Source organism: Canis lupus, chromosome 3 (genome assembly GCF_048164855.1).
Source record: "Canis lupus baileyi chromosome 3, mCanLup2.hap1, whole genome shotgun sequence".
NCBI lineage: Eukaryota > Metazoa > Chordata > Mammalia > Carnivora > Canidae > Canis > Canis lupus.
In genome coordinates this window covers 34,287,812-34,302,393 of record NC_132840.1, presented here as the reverse complement: position 1 = coordinate 34,302,393, position 14,582 = coordinate 34,287,812, and the positions used below count along the sequence as shown (strand labels likewise).

The 14,582-nt window shown below is 49.6% G+C and overlaps 1 protein-coding gene across 6 annotated transcripts in view; it reads left to right on the top strand.

Moving 5' to 3' along the window:
- SSBP3 (single stranded DNA binding protein 3) overlaps positions 1-14,582 on the top strand; it is a 164,273-nt gene that overhangs the window by 13,498 nt on the left and 136,193 nt on the right. The gene's annotated exons all lie outside the window — the stretch shown is intronic.

Here is a 14,582-nt window from a genome sequence, read left to right as displayed (position 1 = left end):
CAGGTGGCCCCTGTGGGGGGTGTTGTCTGAACATCTTCAGGGCTCAGTCTCTGGCTATGGCAGGAATGTTGAGAATAGGTCTCAGGGCATCACAGCTGACCCAGGCTGGCCCAGCCTCTCAGATTCTCCGTCCCCTCCCGGTGACCGCTGTTTGCACAGCTCCCAAGGCAGGCTTTGTGTCTCCTGCTCTTTGTGTGTTTGGGTGAAGCGCCTGACATTTCACTTCTGTTTCATAGTCCTCTGACCTTAAGAAGCACAGCTGCTCCCTGGGGCCCCCGTCAGAGGTTTTCCTCTGATCGTCCTCTCTGGTCACAAAAGGCTGCTGGAGAGAGCAGGCTGTGGGGTGGCACACCCCGCCCCTGCGGGGATGCTAGCTGCAGCTTGGTGAGCTCTTGGGGTAGGCAGGTGGGGCCTTGCACGCAGGACCCGACCGGGAGAGCCGCGGATGGTGGGCGGGTAGTCCCCGGGGTGGTTGCTGCGGGCCGCCTCTGTGCACTTGGTGGTGGGAGCTCAGGCAGTGTCACGGCTGGCCCGCGGGATTTGGACCCGGGTGACCAGAGTTCCGAGTTCTCATTCTTTCAGATGGCCTGGGGTAAGTTATTTGGCCTCTTGGAGCCTTAGTTGGTTCCTCCGTGATAGGAAACGCCATGAAGTAAGGCCTGGACTTTTTTTTTTTCTTGCCTCTCAAACATTTTAGAAGCTGGATGAGAGCGTGTGGAAATGGTTTATAAATTGGGGTTCCCCCATTGGGAAGGCTTTCTGAGATGCGAACAGGCCATCAGATCGTAGAACATGTATTAAGAAGCAGCCTCTCAGTTTGCAGATGGGGAAACTGAGGCCTGAGTGGGATGGTAGCTCAGCAGGTCTGTGGCCAGATGGACACCTGATGCCCGTGGCAGCCGTTGAGTTGGGAAAGCCTTTACTGGGGAGGCAGGCGCCTCTGGGCCACCTGCTAGGAACTTTGCAGCTCTCTTTGGGTGATGCTGTGGGCTTCGTGGGGCTTCGGCCATCTGCTGAGGGGCAGACGGCCCAGTGGGCAGGCCTGGTGTGGGGCGTGTGCGTGCTGCTCTTCCTTCTCGCTGTCTTTTAGAAGGCTTCCAGTAGCAAGTGTTATCCTCTCTCTGGAGGCCCTTCCTCTTGGCAGCGCCGGCCGCCCGCTGCCCGCCAGCTCCCGCCCCGGGAGCCCGCTTGTGTTACACGGGCCGCCCCGGCCCACGGCTCTGGTGGCAGGTGTCGCTGCGGATCTCCGGGCTGGTGAGCTGCTGCAGAAGGGATTTTACAGCATGACAGGGAATTTCAGCCACCACGTTATCTCTGAATTGGCCAATTGATGGTTTCAGCAGAGCATTTCAGCATCGGGGAAGCCAATACAATTTGAGTTAGTTGTGATGGCTGCCACTTTAAATACCGCAGTGAATTTCTGTCAGCGAGCTAATGCGTGGAATAGGGAATTGCAGAAAACTTGATCACTAGAGTGCATCAGTCGATTCTGACCCCAAGCTATAGAAAATGAACTTAAATCTAGTTGACTGTCGCCACATACTTTCTTTGGCATTATTTTGCTAGCAGCATCTTTGTCAAAGGGAACCTGAAGAGAAGAGATGAGGCAAAAATCACTGCGAGGGACTCTGGCCGCCGCTACTTGAGAGGGCCAACGATCTTCCATGGAAGGTTGAGCCATTAGGAGTTGGGGTGGTAGTTTTTTGCTGAGAGATAAGTAACTCAACTTACAGGGTTGTGGCTTAGTAATAACAGATCCCTGGTTTAATGAAGGAAACTCGAGTTTACTGAGCACTTGCTATGTGCCGAGAAAGTGTTCTTATTTAATTCTTGCCCCCTTGGGGCAATGTAGGGGACGTGATCTTCTTCCCCTTTCATGAAGGAAAGAACAGTTGAGAACAGTGAGCAAGTTTAAGTGCTAACTGTATGCCACGCGCTGTTCTGAGTCCTTTAGGCTTTATCTCTTGTTCTCCTCCAAACAGTCCAGTGTTAAGTTCTGTTTCCATTTCCTATTTTGCAGAAAAGGAAACGGAGGTAATAGAGAGATCTAGTCATGTTGGAGGTGGACTTAAAAAAAAAAAAAGTGCAGGGTACCTGGGTGGTTCAGTCGCTTAAGTGTCTGCTTCGGCTCAGTCATGTTCCCCCATGTCCTGGGATCAAGTTCCACCTGGGTCTTCTTGCTCTGTGGGGAGCTGCTTCTCTCTCTGCCACTCCCCTTCCAATTTGTGCATACATGCGTGTTTTCTCTCTTTTTTTTTCTCTCTCTCAAATACGTAAAATCTTTAGAAAAAGTGCTTTTCACTATCACACCATGCTGCCTCCCCAGGAATTAGTACCAGATTTGGCATCTTTGCTGCCTAATTAACTGATGCCCCACTGCCCAGGCCAGGGTAGTTTTGATACTGGTACTGGGAGGAGTAGGTGGGAATGTGTCCCGAGGGAGATGGGCAAAAACTGAAGCCCTGCCTGTGGGTCTGATGGTTCCTTACTGGGCTGGTTTTCAGTGACCTCGGCCAGGAGGAAGACTTGTTGCTTTAGGCCTGCATGCCCTAATGGGAGAGTTTCCCCATCTCTTCACTTACAAGGTCACTTTTTATTAATCCTCTGTCACCTCCTGTAGACTCCATGCCTGAAGATATTTCATTGGCAAATAGATTGCATGCATCGAGTCACTTTTAATGAAGAAATGGAAGAAGAACTATGGAGTTGCTGATTAGAGCTGCTTTCAGCTCAGGGGATCTAGTGTGAGCAGGCCAGGTTGGTCGAATTCTGGTCAACAGAACACATTGGGAATTTTGGTTCCATTTCAGTTGAGGTAGACTTGATTTTTTTTTTTTTTTTAAGATTTTTATTTATTTATTTACCCATGAGAGACACAGAGAGAGGCAGAGACATAGGCAGAGGGAGAAGCAGGCTCCATGCAGGGAGCCCGATGTGGGACTCAATCCCCCGACCCTGGGGTCACACCCTGAGCCAAAGGCAGATGCTCAACCACTGAGCCACCCAGGCATCCCGAGGTAGGCTTGATTTTTGTTGAGCCTAAAAAAATACCAACCAGGCTTCAGGCTCCAGGAGGGTTTTCAAGGGACCTGGTTAGAGTTCTTTGGCTGGGAACCTGTGGCATCCATCTGTGCTTTGTCCACCTAACAATGAGGGAGGCTCTTTGTAGGCTTGTTTTGGAATGGCCAGGATTAGGCTTTGTAGAGTGAAGACCCTTGTGTTTCCCCCTGGAGTCAGGAGGGGCACAAGGCAGAGTTCTTTCTGGGTCATCCCTCCAAGTTCAGGCTGCTCAAAGCTTTCCTATAGGGAAAACCCACTTTGGAGGATGGGTGGCCCAAGGCTGGTAAGACTCTGTGTGGAAGGTTCCCATCTCCAGAAGATGCTCCTGAGACCTCCAGCCCCCTCCCCTGCAAATAAGTATAAGTTCCCTACTGCTCTCAGCTGGCTTACAGTGGAAGAGATGGATCCCTGGGGCAGAAGTCCTCTTTCACAAACAAACTTCCCCACTTACTGGCTGTGTAACCTTCGACCGAGCATTGTCTTCTCTTTGGGCTTCAGTTTCCTGATTTGTAGCCTGGGGGCAGTGAATTCTGAAACAGTGGTGACTGGAATCTGATGCACATTTACCTTGGGCCGGGTGCTGTGCTTGGGTATGATGTTTAGTCCTGGTAAATATTTTTATCCCTTTCTTTCGAAGCTTAACTGGTGATGAGGTCATTAAATAGGAAAGTCCGGTTTTGAACCCAGAGCCTCTGTCCTAGCCTTCAAACCATCCTGTTACTCTAAGAAACTTTAAGATGACTTTAGGAGTTGGTGGAGACCTTGGGGTAAAAATGCACTTTGAAAGAATTGGATTGTTTCAGAAGAAACCTATAAACATTTCTTTAAAAAAAAAAAAAAAAAAGAAAAAAAAAGATGTCAGTGACAGTTTGCTTCCCAGTGAGATGAATGCAGATAAACCTATTTTGACTGTTAACTTACTTTGTTGCTTAAAAGCCAGTGACATGTAGCGTTGAATTTATTTTTCTTCACAACGTTTAAGTGTTTGCCACTTCTTGAGTGACGTGTGTGAATTTGGGAATTGCCTGTACTTTGGGAATGTAGGCCGCAGCTCGCATTTCAGGCTTTCGCCTTAGGAGGGACTTGGCGGAAGGTGTGTGCGGGGCTGTAGCTGAGAAGTGGCTCCAGAGCTGTGTGTGTACCTGTGTCTCAAGATGTTGCCAGAGCCAGAGCCTGCTCTGAAGTTGGGGTCACGGTGGAGAACTGATTGCAGGAGTCTTTGTGACTGGAAGCCTAAATATTTATTCTGTTCTGTCCCTAATGAAAACAAATTGTCAACAGTTGTTCAGTAACTGACTAAATTAAAATCTGTAATTAGTCAATTAGATTAAAGAGTTGGCACAACCTGATTGTATCATGCTGGTTAGGTTATTAAGAGAAAGGGTGTGATTTTTAATTACTGAATGCTAATTTTGACAGTTTCAAATAGAAACAGACGTGTTTTTTCCCCCCTTTCCCTAATTCTGAATGGTTTGGAAAGTAAAGACACTCAATGTGTAAATTATGTTTTGTTTTGTTTTGTTTTGTTTTTTGAAGGAAAATAATCCGTGAACACCCTGCCATAGAGTAGGGGGATTTTAGTTAAGAGGCCACATTGGATTTCATTGGACGGGTTAGCTGGAAATCCTTCCTTTCTTCAAGGATGGATGGCCTGGCGTTTGGCAGCTTTGTTTTTGCTTTAAATGAGAAGTTGGATCTCAGCTTCAAGTAGTCGAGTCATTGAGTTAGAGTTCTTTTTAGGATCCTCCCTCGTTTCTCACTTCATGGGGCTTTTCTGACCAACATCCCAGAAGTGATGGCAGCAGGAGACAGAGTCTAATGAGTAAAGGGCTGTGTATGGGATGTGTGTGGGACTCAGAGACCTCAGCACACGTGAATAACTGCATCTGACTTTTTGTAAAGGATTTTCTCATAGACTAGGCAGCCATGTGAGAGTGACCTAAGTTCTTACTGCTCTGCTTTATGGATGAAGCAAGGTGAGGGTGTAGGAAGGAGGTACCCAGGTGTAGGGTAGCGGGAAGGGGCAGACAGGTGGGTGGCAGAGGGGCTGTGTGCAGGCAGGCATGCCGGAGTTATGGAGTTATGTGGGCCAGATAGGAGAGGGGCTACCTGCTTGGCAGGAAGATGGGGTCAGAAGGTAGGGCCCACTGATGAATTTAGGGGTATAGAAAGCCAGCGGAGAGTATAGGATGAATGGAGTAGGCTGATTTTAAAATGGAGAAAGTCCTTCTATTTTTTTCTGGGGGATGCTATCTCATTGCCTCCCCTGCAAACACTGGAATACAGGTTGTAAGCAGTCTTGGAACTGGGGGTGAGATCTGAGCTATTTCTAGACTCCAGCATAGCCTGGATCCTCTCAACTGCTAGAAGAGCCTTCCTGTCTCCCTGCCCTCCTCCTCAGCTCCTGGGAGCTCACATGTGGTCAGCCCTGGGGGCTGTAAGGCGCTCTGCACATAGGTCATGTTATCTGGAGCGCCTCAAGCCATTGAAGAGGTTCAGAGGCCTTGCCTCTCATTGCCCCGGTCCTGTGGTTAGTGACTGTGGGTTGAGGGTCTAACCCCATTTCCCCAGCCAAGGGGCTGCTGTTTCCTCATGACCTATTGGGCGTTGTCCCTGTTTTGGAAAGACTACCCCAAACCCTGTACCTCAAGGAACCACCCCGAGTGGTGCCGTTAATGTTGAAGCACAGGCTCTATTTACTGCTTTCTGAGTTTTCCATGATCCATTTTGGAAATACCAATTGAAATGGCCTTTGGTTTTCAAAGTTTACTATTAAAGCAGCTGGTGATCCAGAATGAGTCTTTTTAAATTTCTAAAATATTTTTTGTACGTACGTATGTATTTTTTTTTTAAAGATTTTATTTATTCATGAGAGACGAGAGAGAGAGGCAGAGACATAGGCAGAGGGAGAAGCAGGCTCCCTGCAGGGAGCCCGATGTAGGACTCAATCCCAGGACCCCAGGATCATGCCCTGAGTCAAAGGCAGATGCTCAACCGCTGAGCCACTCAGACGTCCCTATATGTATCTATTTTTTAAAGATTTTATTTATTTGAGAGAGAGAATGAGCATGAGCAGTGGGGGAGGGGGAGAGAGAGAAGCAGAGTGAGAAGCAGAGTCCCCACTGAGCAGGGAACCTGACTCAGAGCTCGATCCTAGTACCCCAGGGTCATGACCTGAGCTCAATCCCAGTGCCCCAGGATCATGACCTGAGCCGAAGGCAGACACTTAACCAGCTGAGCCACCCAGGTGCCTTCAGAATGAGTCTCTTTTTAAAGGAAGCAATTTTTCAGTTTGGATTTTGAGAAATATATGGGATGCCGGCGAACCAGAGTGTAGAGAACAAGGTGAAGCAGCCTAGGTTCTAATCCCCAGTAGGGCTTTTACTTATAGTATAACCTGTGCCAGTTGCTTAACTGAGCCTCCATGTCCTCATCTGTAAAATGGGTTGCACTCAACCTGCAGTACTGTTTTGGGGTGAGGATGCCAAGCACCTTAGAAGATGCCCAATAGTATTTCCGGAATAAAAGAACGAGAGGCTAAAAGGTAGCCAGTGCTCTTGGGAAAGTATCCCTGCTTAGGGAGCTGCACCAGGTATGTTTAGACACACAAGTAAATGAGAGGAGCCGAATAAAATGTAGGACATACTTACAAGTGGTGGATTGGTGTGTGTTCTGAATTTGGAATCATTCTTTCAGACTCAGGATCCACAGCTAAAGTTAAAGAGGTGGGGTGTGTGTGTGTGTGTGTGTGTGTGTAGTGGCAACTAGAAGAAAGGAAGTGACATTGCTAGGAGAGAGTTTATTTTAAAAGCTTCCCCACTGATAGATTTGTAGTCCTGGGTAAATAGGGAAGCTTGTAAAACTTGATTCATTTTCTTCCTGCAGTCTGTTTTTGCTGGGGAGTGGGGGTGAGGACAGAGCTTCCAAGAGAACCAAGTGCTTTTTGGTTAGAAGTGTTTGTGTGTCCTCAGCACATCGTGTACGAGGCAGAGCAGTGTTCTCACCTCTGCCTCCTACCCCCAAACCATCTTTCCCTTCCCAGGACTGAGTGCCTGTTGCTGGGCTTTGGTCTGGTCTCATCTAGGGATGAGCGAGGACTTCCTGCACTCAGGATGACTTCCTACTTCCTTCCTGGCCTATGCTGCCCAGAGCAGATTGGTTTGCTCTTTTCTTTTGGTTAGAAAACATGTTCTCCCTTGTCCCTGTCCAGGCCTGTTCTGCAGACATGAACAGGCAGCCTGGATGACCACTGGCCAGCTAGGAAGCTAGGGTGTGTCTTTAACTGTAGGCGCGTGTGAGCTGTTCAGGGATTAGAAGCCTCTGCTTTTGGGAAACCACTGCAAAAATGGAAGGGTGGTCAGCAGTGAGGGGTCAGAAGGTGGTTGACCTTGTATGGTGGGGGGAAAAATTGAGGGAATTTTGGAATGTTGACTGTGTATTTTTATGGTGAGGGTGGAAAATACAGGGTTCACTTAGGACAATGTAAGTTTCTTAGACTTGGTTACCAAACATTCCCAGACTGTAGTTAAGGAAGGGAAGGGCCAGGCTCCCTCCTCAGGGCCTTTGCACAGGCTATTCTTCCTTGCTTGAAGTGCTTACCACTGTTCTCTCTCCCCCTGGGGATCTCTATTCATATTTCATGTCTCAATTCAGAGATCCTTGAATTCTCAGAAATCTCTCATAATCATCTGAGCCATCAGGCATGGCCCATAAACTTAGGGCTTTGGACACCTGATGGATATTCCAGTTTGTATTTGTGGACTGAAAGTCATCAGGAAGTACCAGGAGGCTGCCCACCTAGCTGGGCTCCGTCGGTGCATTCAGTGGCTCCCTGCAGCCTTAATGCCCTCAGCATATGTCCAGGTTTCACTGCCCTGGCCCTGCTGTTCGCCTGGCTTTTCTGAACTAGGTCTTTGACATATTGATGGAACTTCCAACATGAAATGTCGTCAGAGAAACGCTTAGTGTTCACTCAGCCCAACCTTTTGCTAACTGCTGAAATCTCTGAGGCTGAAAGTCCTGTGACTCTTCTTCTGCCTGGTTTTTGCATTTTTTTATAGAGGATGGGGAAGAGGGTGGGCAGGGACCTGGCTAAGAGCCCTGAACACTGTCCCTCAGCTGGTGCCTTAGTGTGGTGTTAACGTGGGATCACGGGAAGCAGCCAGGTTCTTATTCTTGTAACTGTTGCGCTTATCTGGTAGGAATATTTCATGATTGGACCCCCTGTCACTCAGCGTTGGTGGTGATTTTATCAGGCCATGCAAATCTAGTACGGTTGGCCTTTGCATTATCTGAGAAGAAGAAGGTTTGCTTTGCCAGGAGGATAAACAAGATTTGGGGACGGGAGGGGGTGGTGGTGGTGCTCAGGCTTTGGGCTGGGAGGGAGTTTGTGCTGCGGTGGCTCCTAATTGCTAATGGCTCTTCACCTGTTCTTCACCACGGGCCGGTGACACCCCAGCGGAGGGGCAGCTTTAGTTCTAAAGCAGCTATACAGGCTTTTCCCAAGGCTTGAAATCACTTCCTTCAAACACCACTTTATCCAAAATCTACTGAGAGGTTAGAGCAGATCCCTGGTTTTCTTGGATATTCACCCAGTCAGTTTAGCTTTCATTCATCAAATAGTTGATGCCTCTGAGGTGTGGCTGCAGACAGGGCAGCAGCAGATCATTTACCCTCACAGAACTCATAGACGTTCTTCCCCTTTCTCTGGGGTTTATGTGTTTTAAGATCCTAACTGCGCATCTTTGAACAGTAGATAATACCTTGTGCAGGTTCAGATGGACTTGTCCTCCTGGGGGGGAGGGGGGCACCAAAGAACCCTCTAGGTCTCCCTTGAAAGAGGTCAAGTGTGCCTTAGCCTGCCCCATCCCTGGGGCCGCCACAGCCTGGGGCTCTGGATTTTGGCCTGACTGCTTGGACTTACCTGTTCACTTACTTCTCTGTAAAGTGCTGGTAAATGATACCTCCCCCGTCCCGGTGTTGGTGTGTGTGCGACTCCGCACAGCTGGGCCATTCGGGGCCCTTGTCAGGGTATGGCTAGAAGTTTGGGGAAAGTGACGATTGTACCTTGGAGACAGAAGAGGTGGAACAAAAATGTCCTTGCATGGCTGTTATTCCAGTAAAATTTCTTGAAAAACTGGTTATTGGAAACACAAATCTGCAAGAACATAAACTATGAAAGAATGAAAAATATGCTGGTTTTAAGGATGTTTTTAGGGGGTCTTTGTTCTCTCAGACCTGAGTTAAGTTTTCCAGGCTTTACCAAAAGCACAAATGTGTCCCCCCCCCCCCCCCCGCCGCGGTTGGGGATTGGACATTGCAGCCAGGCCCCAGGCCACCACTGAGGCACAGGTGCCTGCCACAGTGCCACCCTTTTCTGGTGAGTCAGTGAGTTTGTTCCGGAATATCTCACCCTGGGGAGGGCCAGGGCCACTCTGGGCTGCTGTGTCTCAGGAAGCCTGTGCCTGTCCTGTCCAGAGCTTCTTTGACATTTGGGGTACCCAAGCTACTTTCCCCCTCACTTTTTAATGAAAATGATTCCGAGGAGCATGTGTCACCTCGGCATTCTTTTCATGAGGACAGAAGCTCTCACTGAGAGCTGAGAGGTGGGTTTTGATCAGAGCTGATCGTGGCCCAATCGTTGGTCTTATTATTTGGTGGGTCAGTTGCTGGGGCCCCATCCAGGGTATAATTGGGACTCAAGCGTTGGGCCTGAGGGTGAGGAGGATCTGTGAGAATAGAAGTCATAGGGGAGGTGTGACTTAGCCTGTCTAGGCCACAGAAAGGGTCACTCAACCACTGGGACTGCGGCATCTGCTGCTCTGGAGGACAGTCCATCCCTGACTTGATACGGGAGCTGTGGCTGCTACCAGCTTGGCCGTCCAGCCCAGCCAGGACCGAGGAGCCTGGAGCAGCCCTCCCAACCTCTCTCTGGTTCATTTGGCCCAGTTCCATTTTTCCTTTCTCTGAGTATAGGCTCTTTACCGCTCCTCAAGCCCCCATTGTCTCCACTACCGGACTGGGAGTGCCCTTTCCCAGGCCCCTATGAAAGAGTGAGCCCCCCGGGACTGGCACATAGTCGGTGCTCATTAAAAGTCTTGAGTTTCAAAACAGTAGGAGTGGAGGGCTTGATGCATGATGATGGAAGCTCTTGCTGGGAGGATGGGGACTTTTCTACCTGTGCTGTGCCTGGTGTGTTGGCGGTGCTCAGCTATCTGGATATCCCAAGGAGTGGTGTCCCGAGGAATGGGACTCTGGCCTGGCAGGGGCATGGGTGGCAGCAGGGAGGGAAGGAGCCAACTGTGTTATGTATAGAAGGGCTGTGGTCCATGGAAGAGGGCACTGGTGGCTCCTGCCTTTCTCCTGCTGCCCCTGCTGGCGGTGACAGTCAGCCTTCTGGCCTCACCCTTAAACTGCCCCTTTGTTGTCTTGGGCCTCTGCGTGGATGCCAGTTTTGCTTTGTTAATGTAAAATATGATGGCCTCAGTCTCTCCTCTACTAAACTCAAAATCAGATCAAAACGAAACAGATCAGGAGCTGCGGTAAAGACAGCTCCGAGGTTTCCCTGACTGTGGGACAGAGGCTCTGCACGTGAGCCAGACATTCCAGGCCTTTCTGGTCTGACCTCGCCCACGTTTCAGATTTTGCCATCTTGATTGCAGACCCCATCCCGGTGCTGGACACATTCTTTTTCAATATAGATTAATTATCACAATCTCCTGGTGAGGTAGGTGGTGGTCTTAAGGGGAAAAAAACCCAAAGGGCCAAGCAGGTAGGGTTTGAGAGCATCTGAGGGTACAGAGGGTGGCCGGCTTGTGTGTTGCTGGTGACAGCCCCCCGCAGACTAGAAAACCTGGCGCCTCGCTCCTGCCTCCTCATTCCTGTATAGAAAGTATCATGTCTGTCACCGGCTGACACTTTGAGGGTTTTTCTTTTCTCCAAATAAATAATTCTTTGTCTCTCTTCAGGGTGGCGGCTGGGGCTGGAGAGAGGCAGTTGATCAAAAGCAGCCTCCCTGACTTTGAACAAGTGGGCTGAGGAAGGGGGCCTGGACAGGCCGGGGGCAGAGGACGACCATGACCAGGGGAGCCACCAGTGTGCAGCTGAGGCCGGAGGGGTGTCCGTGTCACCTGAAGCCGCCTCCCATTGCTAGCCTGGGATGTTTGAGTGAAATATCAGGCTAGAGGGAGAGTTCCTTCCTCAGAGGAGAAAGCAGGCTCCCTTTCCTGTCCTTTTGTCTCTTGTCCCCTTTGTCCCAGCCCTCCAGCTCTGCGGCCTCCCCTCCCCCAGCGGTTCCTTCCTTTGTGCCCCCGCCACTCACTCACCAGTGAAACTTCAGTGGAGCCTCCAGTGGCCGCCTAGGCCCCCGCCTTGCCTGTTCCCAATGAAACAAAAGTAGTTGGTGGGTCCCTGCCTGGACCTTCTGACAAGGACTAGAAGGAACCAGACAGGGGGGCCACAGCACCCCCAAGGTGGTGGTTAGTTTGGAAGTTTGGTGCAGCTGTTGGTAGCCCTTCCAGAAGGAACAGTGTTATTGTTGTTGGGGGGTGGGGTGCTCCTGCCCTAGTTAGAGGGATCTGCGGCTGTAGCTGTGGCAGGGGCACAGCTTTCACCCCCTTCCCTGCTGAAAGACCCTGGGGTCCCCATCAGAGTTCCTTGATCTCCTGCCTTGAGCGGTTTGGGGGCCCTTTTGGTCACCAGTTCTGTGTGTGACACCTAGAAACAAGGCTGGGCAAACTCTAGAAGAGCTAGATCCATGCTTCTGGGCAACAGAGCACCCCCACCTTTGTTACAAGATAGGGTTCGTTATCTTTTTTTTTTTTTTTTTTTAAGATTTTATTTATTCATGAGAGACAGAGAGAGAGAGAGGCAGAGACACAGGCAGAAGGAGAAGCAGGCTCCATGCAGGGAGCCTGATGTGAGACTCAATCCCGGGTCCCCAGGATCACGCTCTGGGCTGAAGGCAGTGCTAAACCACTGAGCCACCCGGGCTGCCCAGGGTTCGTTATCTTTAAACGAGCTAGCGATGACTAGGGGCTTAAGCAGAAATTGGGGGGAGGAAAAATTGAATGTTGGGGAAAAGTCTAGCTATTACCTTAATTTGTTGGAGGACGAGCGTGGAGTTTTTCCTGGTGACGTGGGAACTCCAATGCCTGGTTTGTTTGTTTGTTTGTTTTTTTAACTTTATTTATTTATTCACGACAGACCTGGTGGGGGGGGGGTGGGGGGGTGGGGGCACAGAGACACAGGCTCCATGCAGGGAGCCTGATGGGACTCAATCCCAGGTCTCCAGGATCATACCCCGGGCTAAAGGCGGTGCTACACTGCTGGGTCACCAGGGCTACCCCAGTGCCTGGTTTTCTAACCTGGTGGGAGGTGTGTGCTTCCTGAGGCTGCGTGGAGGGGCACCTTATGTAGGACTTGAGAGGGCTGGGCAGCCTGGGTGGCTCAGCCATGTAGTGCCGCCTTCACCCCAGGATGTGATCCTGGAGACCCGGGAACAGAGTCGGGTTCCCTGCATGGAGCCTGCTTCTCCCTCTGCCTGTGTCTCTGCCTCTTTCTTTCTCTCTCTCTCTCTGTGTCTTCCAAAATGAATAAATCTTTAAAAAAAAAAAAAAAAGGACTTGAGAGCTGAGGCCTGCAGCAGGTGGAAGTGGGTGTGGATGCAGAGCAGAACTGTGGCAGGTTGGTGTGGCTTCATTGTTGCCACAAGTATTTTTTGCTCCTTAAAGTATTAAAGTTATTAATTTATACTTTTAAAATCATCGCTTTATAGGAGAGGGCATGTAAGTTTAGAAGTGTTATATTCTGCTCTCAACTTACATCAAAAAATTGACTCTAGGTCTCCACATGCATTTTTGGCATGAGTGTCTTAAATGCTGTCACCAAAGCCACTTTTTGTCTTCTAACCCACTTTTCTAGCACGTTTCACCAATACTCCCGTCTGAGTTGTTTTGGTAGATGATATTTTTCAAATTTACATATGATTCTGCCCTTCAGATTTTTATCCAAAGTCACAGGGATCCGTTAGAACGTGAAAACTGTTGGATTTGTGAAATGTATCTCATTGGTATTTGTTGCTGGGAATGCTCTAGCAGACTTGAGACCCCCATTTTGATGCTAGAGAGTGGGGGGAGGCACTGTCCTTTCTGAGTGCCCTGTGTGGCCCTGATATTTCTCCAGCCTCATTTTCTTTCTCTGTAAAGAACAGATGACAAAAGCGCCTAAGGCTCCCTTCTCTAGATTAAGTATTTGAAGGAGGCAGGATAGTGCCCTGTAGACAGTGTGCTCTCAGCAAATGCACTGTGGGAGGCTGGAGAGCTCTGGTTCTGGTTTGCAGAGTGGCTTTGAGGTCTTACAAGGTGGAACCCAGAGACTGTCCTTACAGGGGAAGCCGGGACCACGGTGGGTTTTGGTTTTGGGTTTTGGGTTTTGGAGTGGGGGAACCATTCCCAAGGGAAAGGGGTGTCACTTTCACCTGATGAGAGCACAGTAATGGGAGCAGAGCGAGAGGAGGCCCTAAGGCCTGTGGCCAGAGTACCCTTTACTCTTTGCCCTCTTGAAAAATAGTCCCTGTGGCCTGCCCTCTGGCATTCCTTGAGTGGAATGTTTTAAATTCCCTTGGTTTGGAACTTTTTTACCCAGGAAGTAAGAGAAGACTTGACCAGTCTGTAGATAGGACTCAGAAAAACATTTACGCTGTCTTTCAACTGTCTTTATTTCAAAGCTGGCAAAGCTTAACTCAAGATACAACAGGCACCAGGCTCCCTGTGTGCCCGAAGATGTCTGTCGTCACGGTCATGGTCATTGTTGGCCATCTCGACATTGTGGGGGATGGATGACACTCACAGCCCTGGTCCTTGGTGGGAATGGACAGTGGCCATGGTGTGTATTGTGTGTGGGTGTGTATTGTGTGTTGTGTGTCCAGCTTTATGGGGCAGATTTGCATCACCATTTGTAAATAAGGCCTGCTTTGAATATCCACCTCTGATGCACCTGTGGTGCCTGCTCTGGGATTCCCAATTTAGATGGCTGATGGTAATTTGAAACTGAAACAATCAGAAGTATGTATCTTGCGGAAAAAAGAAGGGGGGTGGTGGTGGCTGAGAACAACCCCGCCCCACTGGAAGTTGTCACCTAGCTTGGACTTTCCATGTGCTTGGTGGGTGCCCAACATAGACCACCAGGCCAGGTGAGGGCCCTGCCTCAAAGCTGATTTTTACCCTCAGATACTCTGTTTCATTGAGAGAATTAGCAAAATAAGATGGAAGTGGGTGGTGTATTCACATTACTTTGTGAAGCTCTAAGCGATGGATTGCATCTTCCAGTTGTGAACTGTTCCCCTGGACTAGCTGTTTCTGGCCCCCAAATGAGAAATGAGTATGGCAGTGGTAAAATTAGGGTAAAACTAATTTCTAAAGACCAAAGACCTTAAGGGATGGGGTGGGGGGCAGGGGCAGCTTTCTTTTCCGAATGGGCAAGGCCTAAGGGCCTTGTGCTTCTGTGTGTGTGTGTGTGTGAGA